This window comes from Misgurnus anguillicaudatus, chromosome 21 (genome assembly GCF_027580225.2).
Source record: "Misgurnus anguillicaudatus chromosome 21, ASM2758022v2, whole genome shotgun sequence".
Lineage (NCBI taxonomy): Eukaryota > Metazoa > Chordata > Actinopteri > Cypriniformes > Cobitidae > Misgurnus > Misgurnus anguillicaudatus.
In genome coordinates, this window is record NC_073357.2 from 6697625 (window position 1) to 6712588 (window position 14964).

The 14964-nt window shown below is 37.9% G+C and overlaps 1 protein-coding gene across 1 annotated transcript in view; it reads right to left on the bottom strand.

Moving 5' to 3' along the window:
• adamtsl3 (ADAMTS-like 3) overlaps window positions 1–14964 on the bottom strand; it is a 246130-nt gene that overhangs the window by 155514 nt on the left and 75652 nt on the right. The gene's annotated exons all lie outside the window — the stretch shown is intronic.

The window sequence follows — 14964 nt, forward strand, 5'->3', positions numbered from 1 at the left end:
TGTTTGGTTAGTCCAAAAACAGCTTTTTCAAGCCAACACGTCATGTCAGATTTTGCCTCATTATGACATCATAGTGTTATGAAAGACCACCCACTTCTACTTTACTTGCTCTTTAGCCCTGCTCCATCAAGAGATGCAAACATAAGCAATAAAAAAAGAGATGCCTTTGAATATTATAAGATGCTGTATGAGGAAATTAATGACATTAACTATTTTTTATAAAATATGAGAACATTAATTACAAAATGTTGACTCTTTTTATTTAAAATATGAAGACATAAATGATAAAATAGTGAATCTTTATATCTAAAATATGAGACAATATTTTTATATAAAATTTGAGGACATTATTGACAAAATATTGAGTCTCTTTATATAAAATATGAGGACATTATTGACAAAATATTGATTCTTTTGTTTTATAAAATATGAGGACATTAATGACAAAATATTGAGTATTTTGTTTTATAAAATATGAGGACATAATGACAAAATATTGACTCTCTTCATTTAAATTATGAGGACATTGATGACAAAATGTTGACTCATTTTTAATAAATTATGAGGACATTATTGACAAAATATTGACTCTCTTTATTTAAAATATGAGGACATTAATGACAAAATATTGAGTTTTTTTATATAAAATATAAGGACATTAATGACAAAATATTGATTCTCTTTATTTAAAATATGAGAACATTAATGACAAAATGTTGACTATCTTTATATAAAATATGAGGACATTACTAACAAAATATTGAGTCTTTTGTTTTATAAAATATAAGGACATTAATGACAAAATATTGACACATTTTTAATAAATTATGAGGACATTATTGACAAAATATTGACTTTTTATATAAAATATGAGGACATTACTGACAAAATATTGAGTCTTTTGTTTTATAAAATATGAGGACATAATGACAAAATATCGACTCTCTTTATTTAAATTATGAGGACATTAATGACAAAATGTTGACTCATTTTTAATAAAATATGCGGACATTAATGACAAAATATTGACGCTGTTTCTGCATTTCTGATGTTAATCTGAAGTACCTATAGAGTAGTATGACATCTTTTATATCTCCGAAGAGTCTTTAGTTTAATCAGATTTATCAAAGAAAGATTAGCTTTACCGAATCTTTCCGATAACGTACGAAAAAATGAAGAAGAAGGAGTTATACCGCAGGAGGAGCGTGTAAGAGTCATGCAACACTATACAACACTGTTTTTACTTATGATTCACTACATGTTCGTGTCATTTATATAATATGCACGCGACTATTTCCAACATAAGACAGAAGTCTTACTTACCGCGTGCAACTCGTCATGACCCGGATGGGAAAATCCACCGCATCAAACACACACGCAAAACTCCGCTGCTACCCCGGATAATAAACTATATCCATTGTTTCCATAAGGCTGGATTTCTTCTCCTTACATCCAAAAACACACTTCATCTTTCGTGCCATGGTTGAGTTTTGAAATTAAACAAAGCTGAGTGGCGTGATAAGCTGTTTGCAAGCTCTAGCGTCTCCCGCTGATTGACGGGTGGGCGGGGATTTCCGGGGGAAGTGCCCATTTAAAGAAGTGATACGTATAGAAACCCCTGAAACGTCAGTGGGGCCCGCAATCTAAAAACACTTCCCGAAACTTGTACGAACCCTGGTGAAGTGCATTCGGCACAGAAATACTCTATAACATGCCAACTGCTTTTTTGACACTTTGCCTACGTTTAGCATGAGGAAACAACTCTGGTAATAAGTCAGAATGCTTGAAATACCATTGAACCCCCCCCCCTTTAAAATATGAGGACATTAATGACAAAATATTGACTCATTTTTATAAAATGTGAGGACATTAATGACAAAATATTGACTCTTTTTATATAAAATATGAGGACATTAATGGCAAAATACAAACTATTTTGTTTTATAAAATATGAGGACATTAATGACAAAATGTATAATGAAGACATACTAAAAGAACAAAACAGCCCCCTTTTCACTGGCAAACAAGAATACAAGTTGTCTGTATTTGCTTGCACAGTCTTCAAGTTTTATCTGTCATGTGTACAGATGTTAGTATAAAATTTTACATTGAATGTTCAATGTGAGACTCAGGCAAACTTCAGCAGTATAGTATAAAGAGTTAAGTAAAAACAAAATTGAAATGTAATATTTACAGACACCACATACAAGACATAGTTTTGGTTTTATGAAGGGAGTCTCATGTTTTCAGGGCAAAACCACATAACCGAACTCTTTATGTGAGAACTGGCACATTCATTCACTGCCATGTCAACACCTAGGATAGCACTTGCTCATGAATTAACATCATCTTGCTCTTAATAATATTTGGCTGATTAATATGGAACTGGGCCTACATTAGGTTTCAGTACACCAAAACCATTTTAAATATAATGTGCACTGTAAAATGTAAAACTTTAAAACTTCAAAAATGTAAACCTTTATTCAACTCAAAATGTCACTTTATTTTCACTTTAGGTGAAAAAGTTAAGCAGAATAAACTTAATCTTTAGGTGTTACCAATTGAAGTAACTTTTAAAGTTGAACCAACTTTTCCCTTTTTACAGTGTGACATTATTAGAGAGCTGGATATTCACTTGGCCTATAAATGTAAAGGTATGCACACAGCATATTTTGGATAAGTTAGATAGGGTTAAGTTGTAAACCAGTTTGAGCAATAGTGATTTTTGTCTTAGCAAGTTGCACATAACAGTCCAAAAGGTATTAATGTATACTAAAAAATCCCATATATACCATCAGCTGCTTAGAGTGTCGGGATGGGCAACAAATAAATCAAAAGTGACATATAAACATTGATAACGCAGGATGTAACTCTAAACGTTTTGAGTATTTCTTCTGTTCCCATTTGATTTTGCATGTCTCAAGACAAAATCAGGAATTCTCATTAGGATCAGCGTATCGCAAAACATCCTAATGGTGCAATTTATGTCTTCGCCAAAATGACTGACTGAGCCTCGCCGCCACGAAGCTAATAAGCATGATCCACGACAGCTCAGGGAAATTGAGGTCGGTTAAATCGAGATTTACAGATTAGATGAATTCTTCTGGTCTATTTGGCTAGAATCTCTGTGATTCGAGACAGCTGTGACGCGCTCTCCATAGGAAAGAATTCAAATCCTACGTGAATCACCTGGAGTGTTTGCGTCCATTAGCAGGTGCTAACCGTCCCGTAAACATCGGCAAGGCAGAAAAACGCAGAGATTTGCATTGATCAAAATACAAGAAAATCTATAATCCAATCACAGCATTCAAATTATGCTGGAAATGAACTGAATCACCCGAAAACTGTAATGAAATGAGAAAACCTCAGCAGAAATACAGATAACGCTCCAAGTACGCTCATTTAACAATTCAGACTGGGAGGTCTGTTTTGATTTAAAGATCTCTTCCTATCCTACACAAGGTTAAATAAATCTAGAGCGGTTTCAAACTAATAACTCTTTATCATGGACAAGATCTCTCTGATGAAAAAACTAAACATGAAGAAACTCATTTTTCTTTCTCGTCGACGTTCCCTCTAGGATATCAATTACAGCCACGCACTCGTGAGTTGGAAACAGAAAATGTGGGACAACAGACTGCATAATAATGTGTCTATAAAAAATAACTGCTCCGGGCCACATTGCGCCGCCCTGCTGGTACCGGCACAAAAGGTCAGGTATGAGGAAAGCTGTGGCAGAGCGCAAGTTCATAGTTCCTGGTTGTTACTAAAGACACAAATGCAAGACCATATAATGTATCTCCCTCGGTTTTAAGCAAAAAAAGGTATAGTACAGGGTAATTTATAAGATACAGGCAAGATACAGTATATGGTCCTACCTGTGTCACTGCATTATCATCTTTATATTAAAAGTAATATAAATGTGATTGAAACAATAGCTGTTCACAACCCATTTTAAATTCATGATTTCTGAGTGAGTCAGGATATTACCTGGCAAAAAAATTGAAAGTAGGTCTTAATGTAGTCTTGATAATATTCAGGATTTTATTGCACGGTGGGCATTTTATACTAGATAGGTTGGAAGGAACTAAAAAGTAAAATGGTGTAAGTACAATTGCGACATCAGCATAAGCGGAGTTTTGTTGTGAGTTCTTCGGGCGGGGGGCAATGCCCCCCCTGCCCCACCCCCAAACGTCCCCTATGGACATCAGACAAACAGTTGTTTCAAATGCGGAGCATACTTTTTTATAAGGTGCAATTTGATTTTAAGGTCTGAATCACTGGCCATATAGTGTGAACTTAAGTAATTTACTTATACTAATGTTTTATTGGTGATGCCAACTTACCAAAAACGTCTTGTTGGTTAAGCTAGTTAGCATGTATGAAACAAAGGACCAACATCCAACACATTTTTAAATAAGTATAGCCATAGAAATATTAATTAGCAGTGAGACTATTACACTGGCGCTTCACTGTCTCTGTTTATGGAAATTCCTAAAATATGTATTATTTTAGTCAATGATCCATTTATACTCAAACATGGCGATATAGGTTAAGTAAGAGGGACCAGCTGTTACTGTCATCTGATTACCTACCGTTGCTTTGAATAGAGCGAGTGACCCGTGCACAGTCAATATCAATTTCACCCACTGTGAAGTTCATTTGGCCTAAAGACTAATTTTCCCGCTGGAAGAGGGTCATGCGAGGAAAAGAAACTTTGGCGAAAGAGAAAAATGTAATAATACTCGCCGCTAAATGCGCACACATACGGTTTTTAAAACAAATCTATATCCGTAAACGCTGCACTCCCAAAAGCAGAGACCCTAATTTTACTAAATCAAGTGAAACACATAAGCGATCATTAATCCCGCAGATCCAAACATTTGCTCAGCGCTTGGCTCTTCATCTGCCTGCTGTGAAAGAGTTCAGTGATACTGATTCCCATGTCGCTAATAAATCCTATTGTAATTTGGAAGCGAGCGTAAAATGAACAAGATTAGATGAATGAGGCCCTGGCATGAATCGTTTGCCGAGAAACGCGAACCAAATCCCATCAATTGGAAAATGCATTATGAAGATTTTTCAAAGCTTCTGATATGGTGACGTTTCACAGATATGTATGAGTGTTTTCTTTTTAACATGCTAGAAGAAAAGCGTAAATTTAATCGCATAAAAAGTATGGCACACTTCCCCTCAACAAGCCACACAATTTGATGTACATGAGTTACTGTACAAGTTTATTGTTTAGGCAGTTTACGAAAACTTTGTAATACGATTCGTATCATACATAATTGTAATACAATTTGTAATCATAGTACTATTCGGAAGTTTTCGTAAACTGTCAGTAATTTTTCATTTTTGTGTCACTTTGATGATTCGATACTATTTGAACACAACCCATCACTGACTCATTACTGAAAACTAAATGTAATTGGCAGCGGATCGTAACGTAAACTGTTATTGTCCACACCTCGCAGTTCCCCAACAATGTGAATCGGGGCATTCACAGCGCAGATCACAGCATGTGGCTGATCTCCAAACCACATTGTGTTGAAAAGCTTTTCAATTATAACAATTAATGACTAACACATGGTTCTTCATTGTGTCAGGCCCTCAACACTGAGCTAATGACAGGGGTCGGAGGATAATCAGCCGTAATTACGGCGTAAGTACAACTTAATTCTTAACACATTACTACAGATGATTACAACCAATGAACAAAGATGGCTCTTATGATCACAGCAAGTATGGTTAATAGCTAACTATTTAATAGTCTAATTAATTATGATTAATTTGACGAACTGTGCCAAACCAAGAAGTTCCTGTCCTGGAGTCGAATCCAACTTAGGAGTCAAGGAATCGAGTCTTTTGGAGTTGACTCCCCATCACTACAGAAACGTAATTCAAACTGATCACGTTTTGCTAAAACAGTGATGTGAAACAAATGTTGGGCATGTTATTTTCTATAGTAGTGATTTTCAGCCATAGGTGTGTTTGTTACTTTGTCAGGTTGGCCACTGCTGTTACTCTTTACAAAGCAAACCTAATATCTCCAATTATCACATGTCACCCAGAATCACATTCATCACCGGGACGTACAATGCAGAGTTTGGGAGGGTCACCTTTAATCCCCTGCTGGCTTTATCCCATCGGGCCAAATACATTAGCTTCTCACCCATTGTATTTTATGCTTCTTGATGCCAAAATGCCAAACGCGAGCCAAAAACAGCTTTAACGGCAGCAGCAAGCTATGATATGACCTCAACTGGCACACGTCCTCGGCTTTGTTCCCATTTATTGAATAAAAGCATAAAATTGGGCTACATTTCCCAAGTGATGTGATATTCTGATGTCACTTGGAGTTACTCTGCAACGACATCAGGTCTGTTATTTTTCCTCTAAGGTGATCAAAGCTGGGAAATTTCAAGGGAGAAGGAAATTTCTAGGTAGTGAGGGGCCGGTGGAGGGCTTGCTCTTTTGCATCTGGTTTGTATCTGTATAGTGCATAAATTACAAGGACAATATTACACCCAAAGACAAAGTAGAGACGGGTGACTCCACAGTTTAAGTAATCCGGACCTGATCTGGAATTAAACCATGGATTTTCACCATCAAGATGTATCTGACCAAGAGACATATCAGGTGCAACGGTCCGATCCAAACTGATAATAGTAGTGGTGGGTTACTTTCAATCCAGCATTGGGTCGAAAAGGGACAAACCCAGCAGTTGGGTTTTAATTTAACCTATGCTGGGTTGTTTTAACCCAAAATGCTGGGTTGTTAGGTCATATATAAACATTTTCCGGGTTACTTTAACCCAATGGCTCGGTTTGCCCATTTTCGACCCATCTATAAATTTGTATCAATATGCATGTTCCCTGGGAATCAAATAGGGTTGTGCCGATAGATGATAGTATCGTGTATCGACGATCGCCAGACATATCGCCAATAGCATGCTTTCATGACGATAGTTGACGATGCTTTGCATTATTATCATTATAGTTGTACATAAACATGCACATTGCGTGCTTTTCTCACATGAGAGGGTTTGTGGGTTGCACTTTGCACTTTGCACGGATTCCCTCTCGCATGCACCTGGCCTTAATGTGCGCTTCTTGGACTCCTGCTCGGACCTGAATTCACGCGGCATGGACTCCTTCTGTAATGCGCATGATTCCATCAATCAAGTGACTTGTCATAAATGAGTAAAAAAATTACAAATAAATGAGTAAACTACCGCCCTAGATACTATCGTGTATAGGGGATCTCACAGGCTGACGAAAGGACGATCTTAAAATGGGGCATATCGCCCAACACTAGAATCAAACCCACAATCTTTGGTTGCAAATAACCACCTACTCTATATACAGCAACCACCTACTGTAGAAACACCCTATTAACCACCCAGAACACCATATCGACCAACTTCGTGATCGCAAATGTACATGGGCAAGAACTGCTCGCGTTTTCTTCAGAAATAAATCTAGTTTATATAAAACTGCCATCCCAGAGTTCCATGGTCCTTTGACAACCTTGGGTCAAGCCCCAAGAAAAACAATAGAGCCAAGCTAGGGTTGTTTTTATGGACACAGACTGTTTAAAAGACTTCAGGCTTTGCCCCAGCTATCAAACCTTGACTTGTGTCTGCACCTAAGCAACGGTCATTGGCAAGCATAGCTGAGTTTTGATGAGGATAATAAGGTGTAGACAGTCATTGCTGGATGGTCTTTGGCCTCGGCTCAAGGGCTGATATAAGGGCCAATGAGTCCTCTTTTGTTAGTAATGCTGTTGGCTTTGGAACTCAAACTGCATCTGGTCAAGGGGAAGTTACTGCCTGACAACATCTGCCCGGTCTCAAAGACACTCTCTGTGCACACTTTTTCATTCTTACAGACTTTCCTTCTCACACTGGGAAATAGAAAGGACTTATTTTACAACACATTAAAGGGATAGTTCACCCAAAAATAAAACTTTGGTCATGTTGTTCTAAAACTGTATGAGTTTCTTTATTCTGTTGAACACAAAATTATATATTTTTAATGAATTATAGGAGTCACACAGTTGACGGTACATATTCACTTACATAGTAGAAAAAACGTTGGAAGTCAGTGGGTACCGTCAACTGTGTGATTACCAAAATTATCTTCCTTTGTTTTCTTTACCGAACCGTAAACAGTTCTAGCTAAAAAACAATTATTTGGAATCATGTACACTCTAAACGAATTTGGTGCTAAATTAAAAGCTCATAATCATAGAGGAACCATTTTCAGTGCTATATAGCACCTATAAAGCACCTATGAAGAACCATACGGGGGTTGATGTAGCACCAGATACAGTTCTATATAGCACAATATGGTTCTACACAGGTGCTATATAGGTGCCATATGGCACTTAAAATGGTTCCCCTATGATTACGAGCCAGTGTACCACTTTTAGTGCCATTTAGCACCGTTTGTTTTTAGAGTGTAGCACCTTTATTTTTAAGAGTATACTCAAAGTCACAATGAAACAGAAGTAGTGATTGTCTTTTTCCCCCTTCGTAACGTATGAAAGGGCTTCTGAAACCTTCATGTGCAGAATTTTTTTTAAAGTTTAGTTTTACGTGTGCACGCGATAGTTTCACGTGCGCAGTCGATAGTTTCACGTGCGCAGGCGATAGTTTCACGTGCGCACGCGATAGTTTCACGTGCGCAGGCGATAGTTTCACGTGCGCACGCGATAGTTTCATGTGCAGAATTTTTTTTTAAGTTTAGTTTTACGTGTGCACGCGATAGTTTCACTTGGGCACGCGAAACTAAACTTTATTTAATTTTTGCTCCATGTCCCCTTAGGGGCTCTGTATGTTGCTATTTGCTAATCACTGTGATCTTTTCCCGAGCTCCGCCCTCAAGCCATTCTTCGTGACTGGAAGTAAAGAGAGATCGCAAAACCTTCCTGTGCAGATTTTTTTTTAAAGTTTAGTTTTACGTGCGCACGCGATAGTTTCACGTGCGCACGCGATAGTTTCACGTGCGCACGCGATAGTTTCACGTGGGCGCACTAAACTAAACTTGATTTAATTTTTGCTCCGTGTCCCCTTAGGGGCTCCGTATGTTGCTATTTGCTAATCACTGCGATCTTTTCCCGGGCTCTGCCCTCAAGCCATTCTTCGTGACCGGAAGTAAAGAGAGATCATTTCAAAGAGGAGATTATAAGGGCACATTCATTTTTAAAATATAATGAAGCTCTTAGATAAGTCATTTGTAAACAATACTCCCCCCAAAATTTAAAGGGGTGGTTCAATGGTATTTCATGCATTCTGACTTATTAACACAGTTATAAAGTTGTTTCCTCATGCTAAACGTAGGCAAAGTGTCAAAAAAGCAGTTGGGCGTGTTACAGAGTATTTCTGTGTCGAATGCACTTCGCACATGCACATGAAAGAAGAAGTGTGTTTTTGGATGTAAGGAAAAGAAAGCCAGCCTTATGAAAACAATGGATATAGTTTATTATCCGGGGTAGCAGCGGAGTTTGCGTAAGTGTTTGATGCGCTGGATTTCATTGAGAAGTCTCAACAGGGTCATGAGTTGCATGCAGTAAAACTTCTGTCTTATGTTGGAAATATGTGCATGCATATTATATAAATGACACGAACATGTAGTGAATCATAAGTTATAAGTGTTGTATAGTGTTGCATGACTCGTACTCGCTCCTCCCGCGGTAGTAACTCCTCCTTCTTCGGTAAAGCTAATCTTTCTCTTATAAAAATGATTAAAATGAAGTCTCTTCGGAGATATAAAGGATGTAATACTACTCTATATGTACTCCAGATTAACATCAGAAATGCAGAAACAGCTTGTGTTATGGGAGCTTTAAGTTTTTAATTTCAATTTCATTGTGAAAAGTGGTTCCTATGAAATCTGTGCAATTCATAAAAGCTTCATAAAAGAAACTCTTCTATGGCATCAGGACCCTAAAAAGATTCAAAAGCGAAGACATGATTTATTCCCTGTGAATGCCTTTTCTATGGATACAAAAACAGAGGGATTATCCAAGCGAATGCTGAATGACAGATAAAACTGACACGAGAAGATACTCGGCGCGGCTCAAACTTCAGAGTAGTTCTGCGTCTGGGCTCTGAGGGAAAAATAACCGGTTGCTGGCACAGGCAAATACACATGTCAAGAATTTATAAAGACGGCCTCTGTGTAAAGAGGGAGGCGGTTTTGAGGATACACAGAATCTGATGAAAGCTGGCTCACTGTGGTAAGCTCGGTCTAGTTATAGATCCTGAACATCTTTACTGCATTAAAGCCTTTCCAGCACTTATCATTAAGAGGAACTGATATCATAAATAAAGTATGTTAACATGGTGTCAGAGCGCATGGAAGTTCTGTTTGATATGCGATTAAATTGTTTTCTCTTAATGTTTTAAACATTAAACTGTCTTTCCTATTTATACTAACTTTAAGATTTACATACGCTTCAGATGAAAACATCTGCTTCTTTAATTCGTACCTTCGTGAAAACACAACAGTATGCGGTTGCGCCAATTATTTGGATGCTATGTACACACACAGATTCCTGCAATAAATCGAACGACCTCTTCGGTAGACGTGAGAAATAACAAACATTTGCGAGCTGCTGTAAACCTCAAATCGTTTTTTGGATAACCATATGTCAGAAACCCAAATAATGGAGTATTTGGACAATTAAAGGAATTATCCACTTTAAAAAAAAAAAATCAGGATTTTTCTCAATTTAATAGACTTTATTGAACCTCAACAGTTTACAGTTTCAATGCAGATTAAAATTGCAATTTCAATGCAGCTTTAAAGGGTCTTATCTAGCAAAACTATCCGTCATTTCAGCACAGAAAAAAAGCACAACTTTTCATCCAGCTCCAGCTGTGTGACGCGCCAGCACGACCTTACGTATTGTGTAAGCACGCCGAAAGGTCACGCATGACGTAAAACGAAACTACGCCCCAGTGTTTACAAGTGTGGAGAAAAAGACCGTTCCGACATTGTTGTATGTGGAATGATACTAATTAATGTCTTTGGTGTCAGTTTATTGTTTTTAAATGGTCAGCAAGTGTGCGTTTCACATACGTGAACGCGTGACCTTTCGACTTGCTTGCCCAATACGTGAGGTCGGGCTGCCGAGTCACACGGCTAGTGCAAGAAGAGAAGTTATGATATAAAAGTGCTTATTTTTTATTTTTCTTGCGGTAAATGATGATCATTTTGCTAGATAAGACCATTGGGATCATTTAGAGCCCTTTGAAGCTGCGTTGAAACTGTAATTTTAAACTGTATTGAAACTGTGAACTGTTGGGTTCCAATAAAGTCTATTAAATGGTACATATCATAAAATCAGACTTTTTCCATGTTTAAGTGCTATAATTGGGTCCCCAGTGCTTCTATCCACCTAAAAAATGCAAAAAAAAGATCAACCCAGTAACTTAGGGGCTGTTTACACTTGGTATTAAGATGTGTTTTCGTCCATCGGATCACAAGTGGACGAGAGAGACACATCACGTTTACACCTGGTATTTAAATCGGTCTCTTTTGTCCACTTTCGACCGCTTCTGTCCTGAATACTGTGAGGGGGTGTCTGTCGAAACGGTGGGCAAGTCTCTCCACTGTCGTTTAAACGCGAGTGGGAATAATGACGAGTTTATATGAACGCGAACTAATATTATGTCAGAGTCCACTGCTTGTGTTTTGTACATGCATATGTTAGTGCTTTCTCTGAATTTTCAGCACAATTGATAAAATAGGATCACGCAACTTTCACACACTTACAAAATGAAACTGTGGAGTTCAGGTGCTTTAGTTTTATCAATGAAATGCTAAAAATAGCGCTGTTCACTGTGTGTTCGCGCCAGAAGTCTAAATAGACGTAAAACATTGTGTTCAGTACCTCAGATTAGATAAATGGGGCGAGAGAAGGCGGCCACGTATAGCTGTTCGAACATATTTAACAACATATGCGTTTACACTACAAAGCAATCCTATCTCTGAACGTGGTTGAAAGTGGTCGAAAGTGGACGAGTTCAAAACGTTTTGAACACAGTTTACACCTGGCATTAACGTTGTCCACTTGTGATCCGATCGATGAAAACGCATGTTAATGCCAAGTGTAAACAGCCTCTTAGTTTTGGTAAACTATTTTCTGCAAGCATGTGAAAAATAAGGGTCATTGAAATTTTACAGCTCTTGTGATGTCAGAAGGGGATCTTATTATAATAATGCCACTTCCTAATCTGCACTATCCAACCACGGCACTGACATTTAGTGCAGAGAGAAAAAATAAGTGACAGCACAATTTCAATTTCAACAAACCATGATTATGGCGATCAGTGTTTTCATTAGCTCATTTGAATTTAAAAGGAAACACCCCAAAACGGCACATTTTTGCTCACACCTACAAAGTGGCAATTTTAACATGTTATAATAAATTATCTGTGGCAGTGTTGTAGTCGAGTCACCAACTGTCGAGTCCGAGTCGAGTCTCGAGTCCCAGTGTTCGAGTCCGAGTCCAAGTCCGAGTCACCAAAGAAGAGTCCGAGTCGAGTCCAAGTCGAGTCACCATTACCAGAGTTCGAGTCTGAGTCGAGTCTCGAGTCCTGTATTCGAGTCTGACGGCGCATTCACACGGGGCGTCAGCGTTAACGCTTCCCATTCACTTTTAATGGGTGACGTCATGCGTTGCCGAACTGAATTGTGGATCCGTCGGCGCCGCGTCAGTGCCGTTGCTCGCGGCAGAAGTTGAACATTTCTCAACTTTTCAAGCGGCAACGCGTGCGTCAGCCAATCAGATCGACTTATGCAAACAACCTAGACAGCCAGCCAATTACGTTTATGGACGAACGGAGCATGTGTAGCGGCCACTGTGATTGGTTGTCGGCCACGCTTCAGACAAGCCTTCCGTTAAGCGTTAACGCTTACGCCCCGTGTGAATGCGCCGTGAGAGTGCCTACATGTCTCCACTCTGGGACCTTCAAAAAACTGATAAAATGTATTAAAGAGGTTCTACATTAAACAAAAATGACACCACTGTCACGATTGCAAAGGGAGTTTATTTACTGATTTGACATATACACTTTGCAACACACTTTGCAACTTTACGACGCCATCAAAAGCATGTGTGTACTTCCAATGTTGTAAACTTGTGATTGAGAACTAGTGTAGAAAATTTACAAATTTAATGTTTAATCATGCTGCATTTTGTTTTTTGAGGAAACAAGAACAAACAACTGAATTGGCATTGAAGTCCATTAAGAAAACATCCTGAAATGATTTTCTTTAAAAAAACAATTTATTTTCGAGTCATTTTTTGGACCCAACATCCAAAAGGAAAATTCAACTGCAGTAGCCACCGTTCAACCTGAAGAGGGCAGCACTCAGATGTTTTTACACCATATATTGTAGTATTGAAACACATTATATCCAAATGTCAAAAAACTTACATCAAAATCAATGGACAGCACTAATAAACCATCATTCTTACAGATCATTAACTAAAAAAACTTGGATTAGGGTTTAGTTACTCTTTTTAAGTTATCAACAGACAAAAAAATGCTTTAATCTGAACCAGACATACATTAACCCTAGCTTCTTCTGTTTGTTATATATACATTAGTCAGTAATATTTTTTTGAAAAAAAGCTAACGTTAGGCAATGGAAAGCATTTTACTTACTTTTCTGGGTGCATCCGTGACAGGTGTCTGTTAAAGTTTGAGAGGTTGTCCTAGTCTTTTCCTACACACACAACATTTAGCGCTGCTCTTTCCAGCATTAGAAGCAAAATTTGCGTAGGCGAACTTCACGATCCGGGGCACGTCTTTCTGCATTTTACAAATGTGAACATTTAGCCCGCGAATCATGCATGCATTGCACGAGCGTTAAAGTGAGTGACTCAGTGAGTGTGTTGTCAAGCAAAGAGAGCGAGAGGTAGCAGTGTCTGTGAAGGGAGATCGCGACCGGTCTTGGGCACGAAACAGGAAAACTTTACACCTTATATAATTTTTTATAACATATTTAGTCAAAAACAAAGTGATGAATGCTCAAGTCCGATTGTATATATCCTCGAGTCCGAGTCCAAGTACGAGTCATCAATCCGCGAGTCCAAGTCGAGTCACAAGTCCAGAAAATGGATTCTCGAGTCGGACTCCAGTCCAAAAAATAGTGACTCGAGTCGGACTCGAGTCCGAGTCCAGGACTCGAGTACTCCATCACTGATCTGTGGGGTATTTTAAGTAAAACTGCACATACGTTCTCTGGGGACCCCAGAGATTTATTTTATATCTTTAAAAAGTTTTGTGAAATCTTCCCTTTGAATTAAGAAAAATCCTAGAATGTTTTTCTCAAAAAATTTAATTTCTTTTTGACTAAACACAGAAAAACATAAACATCTTGGATGACATAAGGGTGAGTAAATTATCAGGATATTTTTTCATGAAAGTGGAATATTCCTTTAATAATCAAACTGGGAAATATTTGAAATAAAAAAATTTGTCTCGCCTTAAAAACTACCCTGTGAAAATAATGCAGCATGATGTTAAAACAACTTGGTTTTGCAAGTCAATTGAACCTACTATTTTAAGTTTTGACTTGTGATAAGTTGACATAACTTAACAAGTTGAAATGGTTAAACTTAGATTTTTATTTTTAACTACTTTAACTTGTGCATTGCATCCTCAATTTTAACATTACTGCACAGGTTAGTCTGTCTTCCTCACATTTGTACTGTTGCGTCTCATTCTCATCAAAGCCCCAAATTAAAACTCTTTATTGATGAGGTGCGTATCGCTTTGAGACACAATGTGGCATCTTTAATGTGTCGATTGAGTACTTCACATCCTAAAGAACTTTCAGCAATGAAAAAAAAAATATATATATGAAGAGTTTCGTTGCAAAACGATATAAATCTATTTTTTAACATTTTTGTCAAAACATGTTTATTATTATGTTATCATGT